General features: G+C 39.2%; 1 protein-coding gene and 1 pseudogene across 3 annotated transcripts in view; one reads left to right on the top strand and one right to left on the bottom strand.

Annotated features, from left to right (window-relative positions):
- The window catches only part of ARL15 (ADP ribosylation factor like GTPase 15), a 379,382-nt gene that overhangs the window by 295,567 nt on the left and 60,114 nt on the right, over nt 1–23,701 (bottom strand). The gene's annotated exons all lie outside the window — the stretch shown is intronic.
- On the top strand, nt 15,399–15,517 carry LOC112480256 (annotated as a pseudogene).

The following is a 23,701-nucleotide window of genomic DNA, read 5'->3' on the forward strand; positions in this document are numbered from 1 at the left end:
TGTGGGCAAGTCTTAAATTCTTTCGTTCAGCTTTTTCCCTCTAAAAAAATTTCATATAGTTGTTATAAAGATTAGAAAAGTCAATGTAGTTAAAGGACAGCATCTGGTACTCAGTTTGGTATAGCGCAGGCACTCAGTTAGAAGCTCTTTAGTTTCATCATTCTGCCATGTTGGGGAAACCTAAAATTTAAGAGTCAGTCTAAGGCCATGCCACCCTAAACACAGCCGATCTTGTCTGATCTCGGAAGCTAAGCAAGGTCAGGCCTGGTTCGTACTTGGATGAGAGACCACCTAGGAAGACTGGGTGCTACAGGAGTTAAAAAAAAAAAAAAATTTAAGAGTCAGGCAGAGAAGCAACCTAAGTGCCCATTGATAGACAATTAGATAAAGAAGTTATGGTACATACATACAATGGACTATAATTCAGCCATAAAAAAAGAATGAAATCTTACCATTTGTGATGACATAGACAGACCTAGAGGGTATTATGCTGAGTGAAATAAGTCAAAGACAAATACCATACGATTTCACTTATACGTGGAATCTAAAGAATGAAATAAATGAAAAAACAAAATGAAAACAGACTCAAAGACACAGAGAACAAATTGGTGATTGCTAGATGGGAGGGGAGTTGGGAGGCTGAGTGAAATGGTGAAGGGATTTAGTACAAATTGGTGGTTACAAAATAGTCACGGGGTTGTGAAGTACAGCATAGGGAATACAGTCAAAAATACTGTAATAACTATGTATAGTGCCAGGTGGGCAGGAGGAGGACTTTGTAAACTATATAATATGCTGTATACCTGAAACTAATATAAAATATTAACTGTCAACTCTAATTGAAAAAAAAAATTGTTTAATTAACAAAAAAAAGAAAAGGCAGGAAAAAAGAGACTAAAAAGGAGTGGTCAGGAGACTGCAAATGAAAAAAGATGGGACCATGTCATGGAGACCAAGGGAGAAAAACAAAGTTCCTTTATTCACCCATTCAACACAAACTTATTAACCATCAAAGACGTGCTGGAGCGGATAAGTACGTCGAAGGTGGTGGAGAGCTTGAGAAGTAGATCCGTTGGCACTAGGAAAGCGGTCCTTGCCGACATGAAAGAACAGTGCCAGCAGAACAGCAGAAGATGCCATTTGGCCAGAGGGCTAAGGTGGTGAAGAGTGAAGTAAGGAGAAGAGGCAGGTCTCCTGAGAAACATGCAACGAAGGGGATGAGAGTGAAGACGGGGCCTTAGGAGAGTTAAGAGGTTCACAGGAGGGAGGGAGGGAGAGAGTGGAGACAGGAACGAGGGGGCAGAGTTAACTGTGTGAGGCCCTGGAGGAGGTGGACGGGCACCTAAGTAGTGAAAAGCGGTCAAAACGCACCACTGAGTCAGGGAGAAAGTGAGAAATGTATAAAAATTACAGATAAATGATGAGGTGTAAAGGAGAGCTGAAGAAATTCCATGTGATCAGCATCTCACTGAAAAAGGCAAGATTACTAGCAAAGTAAGGAGGGCTGATGGGAAGGGGATCCTAGGCTGAAGGATCTAAAACTGAAAAGGTTTTCTCGGGAGCACTGAGGTTCCAGCAGAGGCAGGAGGCACACATCTACACTAGCAGCATTTGACTCAGAAACACGATTGCCTCCAGTGAGAAATCAGACAATTCCACGCCACACGGAGGGTTGAAGCTGGCTGATTAAGAGGAATGGAGAAACTCTCACAACTGAGAGGCCAGGCATTCAGCCAGGTATGAAACCAGAAGCTGAGGTTACCTATCATAATGTGAGAAGACCAACGGGTGCAAAGAGGAAGAAGCCTGAAACAAATCTATAGGAGAGAAAAAGAGGAGAAACAGGAGAAATAAAATTTCCAGAATAGATTCTTTTAAGACTGTTTTAAATATTTTTCTAGATAATGCCTTCTGTCTCTTTGAAAAGTTTTTTTTTTTTAGAAATTAACATGATTAAAATCTTATCGAAATCAAAGCCACATCAGGAAAAGACATTCCACCATTCACATCAACGGAAGACATTACAGATCTGAACGTTTTCTTCACTTTATCCCATGTCAAACAACATGGCAAAATTACAATAATTGAAGGAACGAACGCTGATTCTGTCAGCACTGAGGCCAAAATATCGGAGCTCATCTTCTCTCTCCATGCACTGGGGAAGAAATAGGATGGTGACAACAGCGTCCTCAGCTGCTTGCTGAGAAGCTGGAAGGACGTGTCCTTCAGCACGGCCTCCCACATCAAGCCAGGGGCCATGACTGACACAGGCCTCCGCTTCATCACGGTTACACAGCTCTTTCATGTCTGTTGCCTCGCTTAATCCACACAGGCACTCTGGGAGGCCCGTATAACTATGAGCATTTTTTGGTGAATGAGAAAATAGAGGCTTCTGGGGCTAGGAGATTTGTTCAAAATCACTGACTCTCCCATAGTTCAGCACCTTCCACTGAATCACGCTGCCTGAAGTCCCTTCGAGGGCCCAGATGGCTAGAGGAGAGCTCAGTGGAACAAACAGGAAAGCAGCCCCCTCTCCACGGATGGCCTCCACCTTTCATGGCCACAAAAATAGGGGCTGGGCAGAGGGGTCTGCTGTGCCCTATAAATCTTGGGTGCCAGGTGTCGTCCTCTGCTGAGGAAGTAAGGCAATGGAGAGGCCTGAATGCTATGGGGTTGTGGTCAAGGTCACCGGGGCAGCTACCACCAGACAATGTAAGCGCTATCCACAAGCATCACGCAGAGATACATCACTTCAGACAACTTCCACACATGAGAGTGAGTGAACAATCATCTCTGTGCTCACAATAGTGAGAAACAAGAAAATCCAGAGTCAATGTAGAAATCTAGAATGACAGAATCACCACTCCTGAGTACAAAACAGGAAGTGGTCATCTAGTGTGAAGAAGGAGGTAAAATTTTCTTCAAAATAACACTTTTTCTGAGAAGGAAACTGTATTGGCAGAAGCAGGAGATAGGTTAGGAAAAGCAAATCACATCTTCTAATACTAACAAGGAGACAAGATGGAGGCAGAGAGAAAAACATGGGACCTATATGTCTGCAGAGCCAGAGGACCCTGGGCACCTGACACAGGAATAAGCAGAAAGAATGAATCACCAGAGCTCATTTCTAAGGTCATTTGGTTCCAAACATAATCTGCTTCCAGTCTCTGCCTCATACAATCTCTGAACCCTATAAAAAAAGAAGGGGGAAAAAATATCCACAGAAAGCCAGCCAGTGTTGGCTAATCCTGGCAAACCATGCCATGACAGGCCACATTCTATCACAGAACACAACCTGACGAGCCTCCCTGAGACACACATTGCTGATCCACAGAAATACTGATCCAAAATTGTAACGAAATCACTAAATTCTGCATAAAGCACAGGGCAAAATGGGTCCAACATTCAGTTAGCTCAAATAGGTTAATTTACTCAGAATACTGGGCAAATCTCATCTTTTGTGAAGAAAGATACGGTGGACAGCAGATTAAGGCCCTGTTGATGCAAAAGTGTCCCACTCAATGATTACACAACTCTGAATATACTAAACATACGAATTGTGTTTAGTGAATTGTACACTTGATATGCGTGAACTGGATGGAACAGGAATAAAACAAGGAAGACAGTGTATCCGAGAGACTGCACTTTATCAAACACATTCTTTTCTAGCAGTATTTTTTGGTTTCATTTTAATTTTCCAGCAAATAAATGCCACTTTTCCATTCTTTCCTTTGTCCACCTTCAGAATTCATTTTTCTTTTTGTTGTTTGTTTGTGACATTTGAATTTCATCTGCTTGCTAATAACATTCTGGTGTTTCTGTTGATTCTGCTTATTTTCACACACGATATATTTGGAAAATCTCTTTCCTTTATGTACTCACTGTTATATTACTTTACACATTTAGAAACACGGTTTGAGGAAAGTAGCCCATTTAAATTTCTTTTCCAATATTAACATTTGAGTTGTTACTAGAAATTAATTAAGCAACCTAGCTCAGGCCAGTAGATTATTAAACTGTAATTTGTCCTCCAAACAGGTAGATCTTTTCGGCTCTCTGGTGATAATTCCAACTTTGCTTTAATCAGTGAAAGGGACTAGAGAGAGAAAACGTCCAATTAGAAAGTTATTACACATAGAGATATTTTGAGAACAGCTTGAAATCAAAACAAAGAGATACAGAATTAGGACCAGTTAACACTTTAATCCACTGAAAAAGTTCCATCAGAAAAACAGAAATCACACTCATTTGAACAAAGAATATAGAGAATGAGTTAAACTGGGGTTAGAGAACTGAAAAAGCAAAAAGAAGGACTCTCGGGCCACTGATGGATAAACTAACTGCAGGACGTAGGGTACCACTCTGAGGAAGGGTCCTGCCCAGCTAGCTGAGCTGACACCGCTCAGGGAGCAGAAGTCCAGTTCTGGGAGTGTGTGAAAAAGCTGGACTTAAGCCAACTACTGCTGCTACGGCAAAGGGCCATCGCTGAGGTGACTTTAAGTGGACCAGCAAGAAAACAGGAAGGAGGAACAAGGTCCCCCTACTCTTCCAACATTGCAGTCTCCCCCTAGCAAGCTGAGCTGCAGTGGCAGAAGTTACCAGGGAGCACCAGGCGAGGGAGAAGTGCAGTCCCATTTAGAAGGGAAGGTCTGGGGCTTCATAACAACGGCTCAGTAACCCACACGACAAAGGCACTGCGGATACCAGAGCAAGCTCGGAAGCTTCAGGGCCCCCAAGAAAACAACGTCAGAGAAAGTCACTAAATAAAGGACATAAAGTGTCATTGTCACCTCCCCCATTACACTCTCTTGAAGTTTTCATCATGTTTTACAATAAAAACTCATAGCTATCTGAAAGAATTGTAACCTCTTCCACAAATAAGTTGCTTATTTGTTCATCCTGTTCCTCCAGCCCATGTAAATACCAACACAACCTTCACGTTAGTGAGAAGAAAAATATTCTCTTTAGTGAATTTCTGGAATCAGAAAAAAAAAAAAATTCACTATTATCATGGATTTCATTTTTAAAATTCTAAGAACTTTTCAGTTAAGAGGTCCGTTTTCCTTATTCCCCGAGCTCCTTTAAAGAAACGGTGCCTTTTAGAAAGTTGATGTCACAGCATTGATGTAAAAGCACCAGACATACCATCCCTAAAAATAATTTGTTTAGTATTGGGAGAAACATTTCAAGGTGTTTGTGAGGGGCTCATTCCCACCCATATTTCTGGGGCAGCATCTGTGACACTCTTGGAATGGAGGGGCGCCTCTTGTCGCCTTGGTTGTCAGTGGTCACACACAAATGTTCTTACTCCTGACTTCTCTACTAAGTTGTCTCAATTCATTAAATATTCCTTGAGCTGCGGGCAAGACTTCAACCGTGAGGACACATCCTTCAGATTTGACCACCCAACTATGGCCTTCCTGGGACAAGCCTTAAGCAACAGCAAAAACCTGTGGTGCCAACTAAGGATCTCAAGTCATAACAGGATCTCGAGGTTTGGCTTTCCTTTCTTTTTTAACATATATTTTTTTCTCTACCAGCTATAATGTGCACCGAGACAGTAATATCCAAAGTATTGGACTGTGTGTGCCTGCCCCCTGGTGGTTGGCAGGTTGAAGGACACACTGTAGGAGATCCTTTGAGCTTATACAACAGAACCTCAGACAACAAATTGAGAAATGATGGAATAAAACTTACAGATCAAAATTCCCTTTACTGAAGGAATATGAAGATCTGGTACAAATTGACTGAAAAAAATTACTAGGGGACAGTTTTAGAGACAGGCACCAAGATCTTAGCTTGAGCCATACTGACCTGGGTCCGTCATGCTGAATTAAGAACTATTGTGGCTAGCTGTCTATGTGTACCTATTGCTATCCTAAATAATTAAATTATAACCTTAAGGATAGGGCCAGACACTGGTACTTTTTTAAAGCTCCCAGGTGATTTCCACGTGCAGCTAGGGGGTCAGAACCACTGATCCAGGGCAATGTTTCTAAGGACGTGTACAAGGCCTACTTGGATCAGAATCAGACTAGACCTACACAATCAGAACCTCTGGTGGTAGGCCCTATATCCTGCATGTTCCAAAGCTTTCCAGGTAATTCTTAAGCATACCACACTACAGAAACCACTGTTATAGAGAAAAGGTTGGAGGTAGGTAAGTCCAGATGGTAGTGATGAACATAGCCTCAAGACAAGGCGACCTTGAAAAATGAGACAGGCTTCCCCTGACTGGGGTCCAGGGCCACATCAATAAAAGTCTAATAGAAGGAGAAGGCCTTAGGAAAAGCCAGATAAACTCAATTTAGAACTGGCAGGAAAGGTCCCACTGTGCCTACATGGCTTAGGGAAGAGATTTCTTTCTTCTTGGTGGGAAGCCTTCTCTAATCTACCCTCCTTTATTCTTCCATACTCCCACTCCCTCTCCACACCGCCTCCCAATCCCCATAGAACCAGAAGCTGGAAAGAGGCACCTAGCACTCTCTTTTTCATTGACTTATCCTTGGGAAGTAATTATTTGGAAAACAGACATTCCTTGGAGCATCTTGAGCTAGCCAAAATCGGTCTACCAGCCCCCGACACACACATGCACCCATGCAAAGCAAGCAGGCATCCAGGCCCTCCTGCACAGCAGAGTAGCCTTGGAAAAAAACTCCTGGGGGTAGAGTTGGGAGTTGGACTGGTAGAACTTCCAAGGCCAAATGGGTTGAATCGCAGAACAAAAGACCCAAGGGGGCTAGATGGTGCCCATAAATCATTTACACTGACAAGAGTTCTAGGACCTTGTCTTACCTTTGTCCCTTTGAAATGTCCTAATCATATTTGTTCGAGATTGGGTAAGTACTATTTAGTAAGTATATGCCACACATCTAAATGGAATCTCACTTAGAAGAACTGAATAAAGTTTGAATTAAAAGCCAAAACAAAACATGAAAACATAAGACCTACCTAACTCTTGACAATCCTGCATGAATTAATGGATTATCTGAAAAGCTCAACCTCACATTCCCATCAAAATTGACCAAAGAGATGTCCTCATCTGCTGAGAGCAGACCTACTGCATGTTGTGCTATGCATGTTTAAACGCTGTTTTGCTTCTATGGCAACCCCGAAGGAGGTGCATCTCAGTGGTAAGGAACTTAGTTTCCTGTAGGTTAGGCAACTTGCCTCAAATTCTGCAGCTTGCATTGGCAAAGAGAGAAAACTTAAATCCATTTGCATCTGAATCATTCCTCCACACCACAGGGCCTCCCTCTGACACGATCTGAACTGGCTTTGATTCTGACCCCTATCCTCATTCCCACCTCACCGTTCTCCCCTCTTTGGCCAAGTAATCTAGTGTAACCGTAAACTCAGATACCTTCAGAATAGGCCAAAAAAACTCAGTCTGTGAAGCAGCAATAACAAAAAGTAAAGGGTAACAGAGAACAATGAGGCCTGTGGTGAACGGAACAGGCTTGACTCTCCTAAAAGCATTCAAAGTCCATTTACTAAAATTAACACTATGCTGGCCAACAAATGTTTCTAAGGCAGTGCGGTGTTTAAACCTTAGAGAATAAAAGGAACGGTGAACTGAAGGGCACAATGAAGCGAGGAGGGGATACCCTGGATAGCACTGCCCAACAATCTAAAAAGCCACACGCACACAGATGTCTCACTGTCATCTCCTCAAATGTAACTCCTTCGGGGTTGCCGTAGAAGCAAAACAGTGTTTGAACACGCATTTCTTTAAAAAGTTACCTTTCCAACAAACCAGCTTTTTCTCTTCATATTCCTGTGTCTCTCAAAGAAATGGTCACTTCCCCAGCCAAGTGGACTTGGGAAAGGTGTCATCTGTACCCTTCCTTTCCCTCCGTGGTATCACCAAGTCCCTCCTGTGATCCTGCCCCCTCCCCCTGTCCCACTCTTACTCCCTAGCACCTCTTACTTGTTCTCACATACAGGATTTTCACTTTTAAGCCCAGTGTGATACAGTTGACCCCTGAACAACACGGGTTTGAACTGCATGGGTCCACTTATGCACAGATTTTTTTTCTATAAATACTACAAATGTATTTTCTCTTCCTTATGGTTTTCTTAATGACATTTTCTTTTCTCTAGCTTACTTTATTGTAAGAATACAGTATCTAACACATATATAAAAGATGTGTTCATCGACTGTTTATCAGTAAGGTCAACAGTAGGTTATTAGTAGTTTTTACTCAAATATGTAAGGTCCCTTGCAGTTATACTTTGCTTTTGCTTGATTTTTAAATTTTAGTATTATTTTCAGCAATACAACTGACTGCTCAATGTGCTGTCTCTCACCTCCATGCCTTTGCCTGACTTACTTCCTCTCCTCTTTCTCCTCCTGCTCCCTACAGCCCCCTATATCTTTGGCTTGACTAACTCCTTCTCGTTCTTTAAATTTCAGCCTGCATAACCTTAGTTCCTCCAGAATATCTGCCCTGACCTGCAACCCTATCTCCCATCTGGGACTAGAGGCTCCCACCGTGTGTTCCCAGGACACTGATGACATTTACCTGTATCTCTTATTAGACACTCGGCTGCACGAAGGCAGGTCGTTGTCCTGTCCATGTTGTATCCCTAACATGCCCCATACTGCACACCTTCGATAGGCATCACTGTTCAGTGCCATTCTTGGGAAGGGAGGGATGGAGACGGAGGAAAGAAGAGACCAGAGTAGGCAAGGGCCCCTGACTGTCTACGGAAGCAAGTCCAGTCCTTAGCTTAGCAACAGAACCCACCTTCCACTGGGCCTCAAGGCCCTAACGTTCATACTTTAACTCCTGCATACAAAAAGCAGGCCCTATGCTGCCTTTGAGGGTAAAAATAGAAGAACCAATGGGCAGAAGAGAGAAACGGGGTGGAGCGGGAAGAGGGGGAGTATTTAATTAAAGGTGCATGCCCTCCAACCAGGAAAACCACAAAAGAGTCTCGTAATTTGAGTTAAACTACCTCTAAGGTGCACTCCACCTTCAAAACATTCTCTTCTACCTTAATTTCCTTCTATTTCCATAAGAACCGACAACTGCAGTCTGGTCTCAGTTCCCTGTCAAGCTCACATGTCCTGCTCTCCTCTCCCCCTTTCCTCAGACAGTGTTCTAGTTTGCAGTGGCTCCGCAACACCCAGCCCTACTCGTTCACTGGCGCAGCTGTCTTCATTGTGCCTGGACCCCTTTAAAGGATCTGCAAGATCGAAACTACTTTCCTAATAATATTATGAAATATTATTTTCCTAATAATACTAAGAAATTATTTCCTTCTCTGTACCATGTTCACATTTCCACTGCTGGTGCAAAATCAAGAGTGAGCGAAGCTGCAGGGCCCTTAACATGAATTATGGCAGCGGCACCAAACTCTACCAGCAGCCACTGTATTTTTCACTGTGAGGCACTGGTAAAAACTTAAGTCAGCTTCGTTTAAGAACAGACTTGCTGAAGCAGTAAACATTATTGATTCATCAAATTCACTGGTCTGTCTTGGACTTTGAAAGGATCTTTTACCCATGCCTGATTTCTTTTTATTATTAAATTTTATTATTACATGTTTATTTCTATTATGGTCTTATCTTTATTATTACTTTTCTTTTCATTTTTCTGTGTAATGGAATGGGTAATACACATAGAGCATTTTTGCTATATACCCTAAGTATGACGGTTGTCTCAGGAATGTTACTTATGAGGAGATAGTTTTATTTTATAGGACACTGTTTTACTTGAAAGAATGACTATAGACAAACTATAGTTATTCAAACTTATGTGTTTCACAAACACTTTCTCAGAAATAAATGAAGTGAGCCTGCCAACTCAAGGAAAACAACTATTAGTATTTGTGCCAATGATAAAATTTAAGCTTTCGAGTGAAAATTAAATTGTTGGAAAACCTGTATCTGCCACCATGAACTTGATATGGTCCCAATACCCACACTCTTCTGACAAGATTAGTAGTATATTAACAAATGTGATTTTTCTTAAATTGTGTCAACACTCGTAAGATTTTCCTAACTCGATGAACCAGTGTTTTCCAAGACCAATGCACTGCACTATAAAGTCACACACGGGTAAGATACCCTTCCAAAGTCCGAGGCAGACTACTGGATTTTAACAAAACACACTGATGTGATTTCAGGTTCTATATTGCAACTAACCTATAAGAAACCACCACTTGAGGGTTTGGGTATAGAATCACAGACGATTATTCACAATTATTAGAAAAAGCCATCAAAATACGCCTCCCTTTTCCAACTTCATGTGTGAGGCTGAGTTTTCTTTACATACGTCAATCAAAGCAACCTTTTGCAACTGATTAAACGCAAAATCCGATATGAGAATTTTTAGCTGTCTTCTATTTCAAAGTGTCTCTGTTTCATCTGCTAATCTATTAACTATTGATAACTATAACCCACATAAGCAAAAGCTCTTTGGGGCCTTAATAATTTTGAGTAGTGTAAAGGGACCCTGAGACCCAAAAGTTTGAGAACCATCGGGCCCCTCGTCTGACCCTGGCTGGGCTTTCGGGGCCACATCACGTCCTATCTTGTTCATGACAATTCCCTAATCATCCCTACCCCACAGTGCTCCCTTCTGGTGCTCTGTTCCAGTATGCACACACAATCAAGGCCACTATTTTCATAGTCATATGGCTGCTTTATATTAATGAGTTAGATCTTTACATGATAATCTCCTAGTGTGCATGTTTCAGAATTTTAGGGAATTTTCTTTCTGATAGTTAACCTAGCTAGCTCCATGAAACCAAAAATAATATTAGAGTAGACAAACTACTGTCTTGTGTCAAAAGAGAGTAAAGTGCACCCTCTGGTGGACATGTAAGCTCACAAAACAAAAAAGAACTGTATTTGGATTGCCAGAAGAGTTCTGGCCTCACCCCAGAAAATTATCCTAGATAATATATGACTAGAGGAAATTAACTTTAATTTTTTTAATGGCATGTTTTAAAAAGAAGAAAATGTGAAACTAAATCTGGTTTGGACTTAGTCAATAACTAACTGCAAATGTGAACCTGAGGTCACATTTCTGCACACTTAGGTAAAAACCGTCTTCCTTAAATTCTTATGAGTTAATTATACATCGGCTATCCAAAATATCTGGTTTAATTATGTGTTATTTATTAAGTAATTTTAACTTTAAATATTTAGAAACATTAACATTGATGGATAAAGCTGAGATGATTATTATTAGTTCAATCTCCAGACACTAAAACTGCTGTCGGCTCACATATCTGGCATTCCAATGACCTGAAGAAAATCTGAAAAGAGTTCTTTGAAGAATGAGAACCGATACTTGGTGTACACCTTTAACTGTGTGCTGTTAAAAGAATTTATTTCTTTACATCTTTCCCCAGGATGACCGAAAATAGGAATGAAAATATGTACAACTTTATACTTATCAGTTAAAAGTAATGTATTGATGTGGAAAGACATCTGAAATAGTTAAGTTAAAAAAATGAAGTTACAAAATAATGGGTGGTAAAATCTAATTTATGTTCTTAAAAATGCGCATTTGTGCATCTATATTTGTGAGCACTGATATATGTTAATACATAATAAACTATCATCATTTTTTATTCTGAGAAGGAATATGCATTACTGGAGAAAGCTTTTCACTATACTTCTATACTGTTTAAATATTACAAGCATTTTAATTAAAAATAATCAAAATTTTTAGTAAGTTCCAGAGATAATAATTGATTTAAAGCATCTCAGGAAATAGAAGTAGTTATTTCATCAACTAGGGTATTAGAAAGTTTACGTAATAATAAGAAATTTGATCTAGCTATTTGGGTTTTAAATCAGGAGACTCTGTATTTTAAAAATAAAATTGTTTAATGCCTTTATCAACAACGCACATGGTGTCTGATTCTTTCAATGATGCAGTAGTGTAAACTCTGGCAGAGACAGTAACTCTTTCACAGTTGATATGACCAGATAACCAGATGATCATGATGTCCCTGCGAAGTGCTGAGACACCATCGTGGTCATGGCATCATTCCCCAGCTTCAAGCTTTTATAGAGCTAGCCTCAGCCATAACAGCCTGGTGAGTAGAATTCTTTAAGTGAATAATCAATTGGCATTGTTAATCCCAACTTCCAGTGGTAGGGTTGACTGAAAACTAAAAAATCAGTCCAACTATGGTCATTCAGGAGCACACTCTTCCAATTATAACTTAAGCATTTGGTACCAAAAGATAGAAATTATACCTTTGCTCCAGCTGTCATTCTTCTCTGAACACACAATATCTCCAAATCAACAACTCATATAAGATGAAGCAGACTGGCCAAGAATAAATTTCTATTGTCAACACTTATAGGAAATTCTACTGGTCTTTTATAATGTCCTAGTATTTCACTCTCTAATCATATTGCCTACCAGATATATCTGTTTAAACAAAACCTCTCTTTTCGTCAAGTTATTAAAACTCACTAATCTCTTATTCTATAAACCTAGTCCAATAATTATTTATAGTTAGACATTTGTCTTATTTTACTAAAATCCTCTGCTTAAAGAAATACAACTTCCTATGAGTCAATTAAATTACCTCGAACACATTTAAATGTGTTTCTTTGAGCATAAGCAGAGCAAGTTTTAAAAACAGTGAAAATAGAGTAAGCAATATATGAACCATGATTCAATTTTCAGTCTTGCCCAAATTGTGTGTTCATTATGATACAAACGTTGGTGCCCCCATATGTCAGGCCCTGAGATAAAAGAAAATGAGTGTTTGGTATACATTTTCAACTGTCACCAAAAGACACATTCTTATTACTTTTGATATGACTTCTCGACTTCTCAATCTAAGATAAAGATTGTCTCTCTAGGAGCTTAACTATGCTGGCATGGTTTTTTTAAGCATGGTAGCAATGCTGTACTAGATACTTGAAAGTTACTCAGAGAGTAAATCTTAAATGTTCTCACCACACACAAATAAATGTAATTATGTGAAGTGATGGATGTGTTAACTAACCTTATTGTGGTAATCATTTTGCAATATATTCGTGTATCAAATCAACAGGTTGTATACCTTAAAGTTACATAATGATATGTGCCAATTATATTTCAATAAAGTTGGAAAAAATTTTAAAAATAAAAACATGGAAATAAATCATATGAAATTATACTAAAATAAGAATAAAGGCCTCCAAGTAAGATGTCACAGTTAAAACAGGATCACGAATGTGCTCTACATGACAATGACTTTTAAAAACACAACAGCAAGGAGATGAGCAAACACAATCATCTGAACTAAAATTAAATGCGGGAGATCAACAGAAGAGGCCCTGGTGGTTGACACAAATTACCTTTCCTGAGAGTGGTATTTGTGAGAAGGAAATAGAGGGGATTTTATCACCTCCCGCTACACACACAGAGACAGCAAAATCATGGAATTCTCCTCCACGTGGAGCCCTTTCCTAACCACGGAGCAACAGTACTCAGAGGTCTCAACACTGAAGCTGAAGTCAAAAATGTTGGGCCATTGCTAAGCAGCTTTCTGCAAAGTCTCCTAAAACTGACTGCCCTGATATGCACAGGAAGCACTCCTACCCTGGACAAATGAGATCCTTTAGAAGTGGCAGTTCGCATCTTTTGAGAGCAGCAGCAGGCAAGTCACACCTAACTTCATACAGAAAGCTTTCAGGAGTTCCTCGAAGTGAAAAGGGCCTACCAGTGCATGTTGAACACTAGTATCTTCCTTACTATGAAATTTAGCTGGACACAGGGCCACTCAACTAGAATTTCCAGCTTCCTTGCAGCCAAGCATGGCCATATGACACCAATGGAATGTGAGTGGAAGTGATGTGTACAACTTCTGTGTCACTTGCCCATAACAGAATTGTTTGCTCTTTTTTTCTGTTCTTTTAACTTTCCCTATTGGTAGAAAAGAATCTACAATAATAGGACATTATACAATTACCAGAATTAAAATAGTGTACTGATGGCACATGATTACAAATAGATCAACATAATCAGAAAACAAGTAGAGAAAACAGATCTACGTATATATGCAAACTGATTATGAAGGAGAAGCTTTTATGTATATTAGTATTATGTCAATTTAGAGTTACTAAGACAGGATTATTAAGTCTCTGTATAACAAACCTTTCAATAATACCACTCTTAGAAACAAAAATTCATCAAGAATACCACAATTTGAAAACCAGCATGCCAAATGTACACTGTTTTTAAGACCTTTTCCATTTGAGGTACCACTTTAACTGATTAAGAGAAATGGAGATGATCCTTTGCAGAATTTGTAAAGTCTTCGAAAAAACATTTTAACCAAAACTACCACTGTTCCACCTATGGTTAGTGTAGCATAGCATTTCAAACAGTGCAAAACAGATGGATTATTCAGCAAATAGGGCTGAGCAACCAACTAACCACACGGGGCAGGGGGCGGGGAGAGGGGAGCAAAGTTACATCCCTGCTTAACAGCAGACTCTCAAATAGATTCCAGTGAAATTCGAATTTTAAATGTAAAAAACAAAACTGTAAAAATGCCAGAGGACATTTAAAATAATAATAATGATAATAATAATAATAATAATAATAATATCATCTTTATAGTCACGGGATGTGGAAAACCATTCAAAGGATGAAAGGAAAGCATCCAGCCATTCCTCTCACATTACTAACTCCCAGACATCCTTCCTGTCATTATGGTTGCCCCTCCCTAAGTTTAACAAAGTTGAAAACCAGAAGGGGATTGCAGAGTAGGAAGCAACCTGGTCACTCAAACTTTCATGACCACAGGTCAGCACAGATTCAGGGGTGACCTTTGTGTTCTGGAAGCACTCCATGTGACCACTTCCCAGCACTGCTAGCTCCAAATTTCAAGCCCCAAATATTAGTGCAGCTAAGGTGATATATATTTAAGACTTATGGGAGTAAAGAATCATCTGAAAATGATTTTCTTACCCCAACCTTTTTATCCCAACCATGGCTCTAAAACAAACAAACAACAATAATAGAAACAAAAACAATAATAATAGCAAAGAGCCCAGGAACGGTCAGAACACTAAGGAAGCTGACAGTCGATGTCCCCTTCAAGACTTTTAAAACCAGCATGCAACACAAGACAGAGGGCTGTGAACTTGAGACCCAAAGAATGCCCCATTCTTCCCTCATTGCCCCATCAAAGAATATTTTTCAGGAACACGGGGCACTAGAATAAGTGGTTATCTCTAAAGTCATCTTAAGTTCATATTCTTCAGCAATTCCGGCTCAAGAATTTGATCTCAACATTAAGCCAACTTCATAGACCAACTGTCACTTCAAAGAACAAGAAAAACTTTGAGTAAAGATTAAATAAAAAGCATTTTCCAAATTGCCCTCAAAGGAAACAGATCAGGTTGCTATAATAAAGAATAATAAACTATCTACAGCCATGCCACCCTGAACATGCCCAATCCTGTTTAATCTCGGATGCTAAGCAGGGTTGGGCCTGGTTAGTACCTGGATAGAAGACCACCTAGGAAGGCTGGGTGCTGTAGGCGTTAAAAAAAAAAAAAAGAAGAAGAAGAATAAACTGAACACATTTCATGAATCAAACAGGTGTTCTTGGAGATATGAGCGCCTCACCCAAGATTGACTGACCAAAACTGTCAAAGGTATCAGGCCTGACATTTATGACTAGCAAATGACAGAGATAAAAATAACTAATTTAAAAATGCAAGTGTTAAAGCTATCTAATCTAATCTATAACAATAATCCTGAGGTAAAATACTGTGGTGCTACTTTCATAGGTCAACCTTGGTCATCAATGATTCTTCTAAGATGATGAAGGCAGTAAGTGGCAGAATCAGGACTCAAATCCAGCACGTGCGATTCCAACATCGGAGGTGCTCTGCTGCATCTTAAAGCACCCTCCCTGGTGGATGAGATTCAGGTCAATTTGCAACACCTGAAGAAATCACAGCACTAGCTACACAACTGTTACTAGGGAAAAAATTGAATTATCTTGGGACTGTAGCAAGGGAAAAGGCTTTACTAATGCCATTTTTTCTAAGAATTTCTTTCACATACTATAATCTAAAAGCAACTAACACTATTATACAAGACATTAATCTTTATCATAAAAAAATAGCACATGCAAAGTACAGTTCAAATATCCCTTCAACAGTAAAATATGGGTATGTATTCATTGAAAAATTATCTTTTCTACCCCAAAATATTAGTGTAGCTAGGTGATATATAGTTAAGACTTATGAGGGTAAAGAACCATCTGAAAAAAATGATCTCAAAGTCCTTCATTTCTCAGGGACATAGGTATTCTGTGTCCCTGTGGCAGAGACTGCCAGGGGTTCCCCCAATATACTCTGCTCCTTCCTAAGAGACTGGGTATGTGGCCCTGTGGGAAAAATGCTGTATTTTCCAGTCTCACTCTAGTCAAGTGCGATCATGTGGGAAAGTCCTGAAATACGGGAAGTAAACAAAATTGGGGTGAAATTCTAGGATGTTTCCTTAAAGGAAGGGAGCATGTTATCCTTTCCCCTTCTTCACATGAGCATGATGGCTTGAGCTTAAGCAGCCATTTTGGACAATGAGGTTTAGGCCATGCTTTGGAAGATGAAGCACAAGGCAGAAGAAGGCTGGATCCTGGAAGATCAAGGGCCACCATATTAACCCAGGACTATTCACCTCCAAATCTGTTTACAGAAATAACCTACTGACTAATTTAAGATGCTGTACTCTGACAAGTACAACCTAAATATAAGTGATATAGCACTCTTGATTTTGACTGTTTTGTAACAATTTCAACCACCTCAATTATCTCAAAAGATATCATTAAATTCTCAAATCTTTAGTTTACTTTAAATACAAAAATAAATAGTTTCCATAAGCACATGTATGGCCATGCATGTGGGTAGAGTTGGGGACTCCACTGCAAAATTAAAAAGCACTGAAAAGCACAACTCTGGGGTACATTAGGTATCCCTCACCCACGCTCAAGCAACCATGTATTTATATCCTTTCTACAACACCTAACATAATGGATTGTGTTTGTTTAGGAGTTTGCCTACACCACCCCTCCTCTCCTTGCAAAAAGACCAGAAATTTTCTAGCTACAGTCAAATCCCCAATGCCTAGCACAGTGCCAGCACAGTGCAGACACTCAGAAAATGTTAGTGGACTGACTGAACAAGTCAAAAGTCTGGCCTTGAACAATGAGAATCCTCATCATGATTTGAAACCCTCTCAAAGTAATAGCTAAACATGGTACTGAGTTATAAATTTACTCCAGTATTCCCAACCTGAGCAATGTCTAAAAATGGCAAACCTCTGGATCCCACCTGTTCTAGGATCACTAAATCAGAATCACCTGGGGTCGATTCTAAGCACCTACATCGAACATAAACCAGAGCTACATAACAACTGATATTTTCATGGAAGGAGAACAAAAGAGTAGCTTAAAATTCCTAGTGTTCTGATGTTAGCATATGAAACAGAGGGGAATGCCCCTCTCTGGAGTCATATTGAAAAACTGGCAATTGCATTTATCATTTAAAGTTCTACTTCCTTTGGGGTTGGCTTTCCTGCCCCTATAAAATACTATTGCCACCCTGCGTATTCTTTTGAGTATAGCCCAACTTCTACTTGTCCTAATAACTCGACTTTTTTCATCACTGAACCATTCTGTATTTAGCCAAAATGTTTTTAAACCTCTCTTTATATTTTTCCTTTGACATACATATATAGATAGATGTCTAAAATAAAAATATAAAGGAACATTTGGTTTCCCTAGAATCCTTTCAATTTTAAGAATTTTCACTGGACACTTCACTCTACAGTTCAAACCATGAAAATGACACTGCTGAATTTCATTTTCTCTAACCCAATATTTTGTTCTTAATATTCAAAATTTCATCCATTATTAGTTACCACTCTCAACACCCCTCCCCCCCCACACACACACACTTACAAATAATAAACGCCAGCTTTTAGGTCTTTTTCTAAAAGTACATTCCATAATTTATTTTACACACACCCCCTAATTAAAATTTGTTTCTTCTAAGTTATCTATAGTCATCTAATTTTCTTGTTGACTTCTTATAGCCTTAGAAAGCTTTTGTGGGCCTTCTTTCTCTACTGCAGGCTATCAGAGATAGCATTTTAAAGATCTTCTAGTAATTATAGAGTGTTTCTCTTAAAGTACTTATCTTTAGTAGAAAGCCTAACACTTATAATAACACAATTAAAAATTACCAAGCTAAACAGCTAGATGTTGGCCTTTCGAAACAAGCCTTCCTGCTTCCGGGTCAGCATACTGGTTAAATACCATCCAGTACCATCGGTAAACTGATAATAAATACACAGCCACATTAATCAAGTCTTTAAACTTCTGAATTACTGGTGATACTTAATACTATACAATGGTAATCAATATCCCAGCCTTTAATTATTCTATAAAAATAAGCCTGTAAGACTAATAGCAACCATGTCTGGCAATCTAAATATAATTCACCCAATGGCTGTGTTAGTAAAACTATCTTTCGACATTATTCAGAATCATAAGGAAATAAACTACTCTAGATATTTAAATATTCTTTCTAAATGTGCTATACTTGGCTTTTTTGTCTTTTATTTCTCCATCTATAGACTAGAGATAATTACATTTACCTCATAGGTTGTTTTTTTCCTAAGATCACATGATTTTTTAATACACTTTTCAAAAAATAATTTCTCAATAAGTGGCAGGATAATAGTATTATAATTTGCTGCCTTCTGAAGTAGAGTACACTAAACGTAATTTAACTTTTTGTAATGACTCAAATCTATTAGTGTGGGTCATTTTAAAACAACTAATTATTTAATTTTATCTTAACTCAGATTCCTTATATGATAGAGGCACATGTAGACAAAGCTATATTGCAAGCACCCAAGGCTTTAGAAACGTGAACATATCTTGTAACTGACAATAACTTTATTACATTTTCTTCTCTTTCAGGATTTCAGGGTGTCCCAAAAATAATGTCATAACTTTTAGGGGCTCTGTCACCAATAAATAAGTATGAGGACCAGCTAGAGCAATGATTTGGGGTCTGTATTTTGGCTAATTTTAGTATCTAGGTCGTAAAGGACTTCATAGGAGTAAAAGACGAGACGAGAGAATAGGTGCAGACATGTACACAAACGACATGAGAAACTGGGCTGACTCAGTCGGTAGAACACTATACACAAATCGGGTAAATAAATACTCCAACCCTGAGTCTCCTCTTCTGCACGGATCAGCAAGATGGCCCCAGCAATGCCCTTCAGAGGGACCTGTCTGCCCCTGCCTTCTCCTTCCCTGACCTCACCCAACACACAAGCACACACACGTGACTTTTGCTCCCTGGGACTTAAGAACAGGACAAAAGAGTTTCCTGCTCATCTGCGTTTATCTCCGAGCCTTGGACACCATACCTAACACTGGCTGGATTCTACTGTTAGTCTGTCTAGAGCTTATCGTATTCCTTTTTATAAACTTTATATAGCACATGTACTCTGAAAGTTGAAGCCAAATTACTCGAACTACTACTGTCTTCAACTATTTTCTACTTAATAATTGGATGTTCCATCAATTCCTAAAATTCAATAGGCCCAGAGTCAAATACATGTTCCTCAAAGATAACTTTCCGGTCCCCTGCCTCTCATATTTCTTATTCTGTGAGTCCTACTATCCATCTCCAAAAAGAAAAAAATATTCTCCAAAGAAAAAAGCTCAGGGCCCACATCAGGAGGACCTTGTTGTCACGATGGCTGGGCCTCCTACTCTCTACTTGTTCTGCCAATTGTGACAAATGCTTTCTCAGGTGACACAGCCACACTCTGATCTGTGTGGTATGTTGAGCTGACCCAACTGGGCTGCAGTCCCTACAGATGCATGTGGCACTGCGCCATGCCACTTCAAGCCCCTCGAAGTTTTATAGTGCAGTGGCAGGGCTGTCGAGAGCAGAGGAAGGTGCCTTTCTCCTTATGACTCCACTAACATGTCAGGACAGAGTCACACATGATCAGCCGTGCAGCAGACAGAGCAAACCTCCTCTAAGTCTTCCTGAGAACACAGTTAGCCACCGATTCCCATCCCCATCTGCCACTGAGGGTTTCACAGAGTCTTCCTTGCTTCTCCAATTGCATAGATCCTCTTTAGGTCATCTCTGTCATTGGGTCTCAACCTTCTTATGCATGCTTTCGATCAACTAATTTACTGACTTTTATTCCATGATAAAATACATTTCTAGAAATCCAAACTTAGAAAAGAATTAGGAGAGTTTTTATTATTGATTTGTTACCATAGGCTTTTTTGACCTTGAAAAGAATTCACTGCATGGTTCCTTTAATCCATCAATGAACCCATAAACCAGGCTTTAGTGTCACAATAACTAAGAGAACTGGGCTTGATTCTCAAAACCTATATTAATGAGAACCATTCCTTAAGTTAGTCATATGGCCTTTCAAAGATATGGCATCCTTACCTATAAAATGAAGCTGTTAGGCTAGAAATAATATTTGCCAGGGAAATAATTGAGAGATTCCTTCTAATTCTAAAATCCTGTGAGTCTAAGTACTTATGGAACCCCTACTTTGTATCAGAATGGCAGAATGGAGGGGGACACAAAAGATTCGATCTTAAGGAACACAGTCTGAGAAAATACCATAGAATTGAGTTCTAAATTAGATGTTAAATCCAGATGGATTAAAGGGCTAAATGATAAAATAATAATAATTATAAAAGGAACTAAACAGTAGAATAAAAACAATACTAATAATAAGTACTTGAATATCTAGGGAAATACTTTTACAATCCTGCATTGGGAAAGGCCTCCATATACCCTTCTTCCAGCAACAGCACCTTGATTTATTAGGCAGAATCATTCCCTTCCCCTGGTCCATATGGTTTCGGTGGGGATGAGCCAACCTTCAGCTCTAGAGATGGGTATAGATACAGATCTGGCCAATCATAGTCTCATATCTTCCTAACCACAGGGTCTGGTTCATGGGTAGACACATAACCTAAGCCAGGACAAGCAGAGGACATGAGACACTTGCACATGACTTTTGTTGGAACTATTGGGAAGAAGTGTTTTCTTGGAAGGGGATGCAGAGAGGCCAGGATGCAAATGGAGAGCTTCTGGCAGCCATCTTGCCACCTTGAGAGGGAGTCCTCCTTGGAGATGGAGCCAACACAGAGTAAAAGCAGATCTGAAAAACGGGTAAAGAAGTCACCTCCAATGACATCCCTGTGCCTCTGAACTCAGAAATCCCCAAAGCTACAGATACCCCTTTTTCTTTAGGGCAGTTTGGAGTTACAACCAAAAATTCTAACTAACACACTCTCATCAGGGTTTTCCCATGACATAGACTGTGACCCTCCCAGGCTGAATTATTTGCCCATACCTTATCAATATGAAGCTCTGGAACCAAATCTTTAAAAGTACACAACCTAATGAACTTAAAATATGACTACCCCTCACAGTATAAAAAACAGCCTCTTGCAAATATGGCTGCAAAGATATTTTTAATCATTTACTTATTTAACAATAAGTCCCTATGTGTGAACAATAGAATATTATTATCCACTCAGGGATAGTTTCAAAAAGTCTTTAAAAACAGGTGGCAGGCCATTAGAGATGATATGACAAACCATTTCTGTAAAACTACTATTAGTATCATTAAATTGTCCTTGTTGTATCTTTTCAGAAAATATGCATCACGGAATTTCTGAAAATATGCTTCTAAAGCTAGATTTAGACTATTCTAAATACATATAACCTAGAAAACCTCAAAAGCCTATTATTTGTATAAATACGAATATAATATATTTGGGTTGAGAACCTGAAATTACCCATCCTTTTTCATTTTCCTCATTATCAGAGACTATACTATAATCTTTGCTAGTCTAGGTACCATTTGAGATTCATAAAAATGGGGGATATTGAAAAGGCTTGGTAATAAGTATGTAGTATAAATTTTAAAAAAAATTGTGTGTGGTAACTATGAGTTAAGTGCACAAATTTTCTTATAATACTAAAATCCCATGACAGGGGTCACTAAACTGCAGCTGGCGGGCTCTCTGCTCCTGTAAAATGAAGTTTCATTGGACTCCAGTCATCCTTGTTTGTTTGGTTTTGTCTTTGGCTTTCACACTACAACCGCAGAGGAGAATGGTTGCAACAGAGCCTGCAAAAACGAAAATATTTACTATCTGGCTCATTACAGAAAAATTTTAGGTCTTCTGTTCTTTGGTTCTAAGTATTGATCATTTATTATGCTACAGGCTCTGGGAGCAGGGTAGTTGACAACAGAGAGATATACAAAATTAAAAGAAAGCCTCTACATGTAAACAAAATTTAGAAGGGGCTACAACACACATTAGAGCCCACGGAAAGCAGGAAATAACTAGGAGCTAATTCTCATTAGGACTACAGGACCTTTGCTGAGACAGACGACACAATGAGGGGCGCAAAAAATGGTGACCGATGACCATGTTATGAACCTGAAGGTATGAGTCTCATCCAAAGGTGGCAGCAGTCACTCGTGAATCTCACCAATTCTTTAATTTTTCAAAAGAAGTCAGACAGCCGAAATTTTATGTGAAATCCTCTTAAATAAATGCTGACAACGAATTTTAAGAACTTATAAACAGTATGTAGGCCAAGCAAAATATATTATAGATCAGTGGGCAACATGTTCTAGACATAACGGCTAAAAACTTAAGCGTCCCAAAGTAAGGACTGGCAAGTGTGGGCTAGTAATTTTAGCAATGGTCAAAAGCAGGTATCTGAGCAGTTAGGTACAAAGCTTTCACTCTTAGATCTTGGAAATATTGTCTCTTTCCAGGCCTCAGTTTCCATGAAATGACAAGAGAATTAAATGATCTAAAACTTCCCTTCAGCAGTACAAATTTGCCTTTCTATGACCATTTCCTAAAATATTACCCTTATTAGGGTAAAACTTCTGGATTTCACCCATACTTAATAATTTACAAAATATTTTACAAAAGAAAAACACTTACCCGCCTACCTGTACTGTTCATACTGGGGAAAAAAAAAAAGACTAGTCTGTGTGAGAATAAATGACAGACTGATGAACTTCATGGACCTGTTTCATGAGGAGTTTCATGAAATTCTATCATGTTTTTTGTGTCAAATATATTGGAGCAAGGCCCACCCAAACTCAACAGTGTCACAACCGCACAGAAAGAGTCTTTATCTGTAAGGAAGTGTGAAAGAGAACTACTGAACAAAATAAATGTGTTTTAATACCACCTCTTAAAACAAGGGAAAGAATTCTCTCCTGTCTACACCCAAAAGTTAAAAAAAAAAAAAAAAGTTAGGATCGCAAATCAAACACAATAAAGGTCAAACTAAGACATAATCTGGACTGGCGGCAATACCATCACTTCCTGTTATAAGTATAGCGTAATGGGCTATTAAGTCAGAAATGCAATTTGAAAGAATAACCCTTCTACCAGATTCTGGAAACTGAGTTCATGGTGGACACTATCTGCTTCCATCCAGCACTGTCCCTCCCCGTCGTTTTCCTCCATCAGTGATTTCCCTACTCACACATCATTTAAACAAAGTAAAAGCCATAAAAATATCATCAGATGGTTAACCATCAGAACTAATTAAAAATGATAGCACTGCTGGTGTTATGAAATTAAAATACACATTTCAATAAATTCTATCATTAAT

The sequence above is a fragment of the Pteropus alecto genome, unplaced genomic scaffold (genome assembly GCF_000325575.1).
Source record: "Pteropus alecto unplaced genomic scaffold, ASM32557v1 scaffold73, whole genome shotgun sequence".
Taxonomy (NCBI): domain Eukaryota; kingdom Metazoa; phylum Chordata; class Mammalia; order Chiroptera; family Pteropodidae; genus Pteropus; species Pteropus alecto.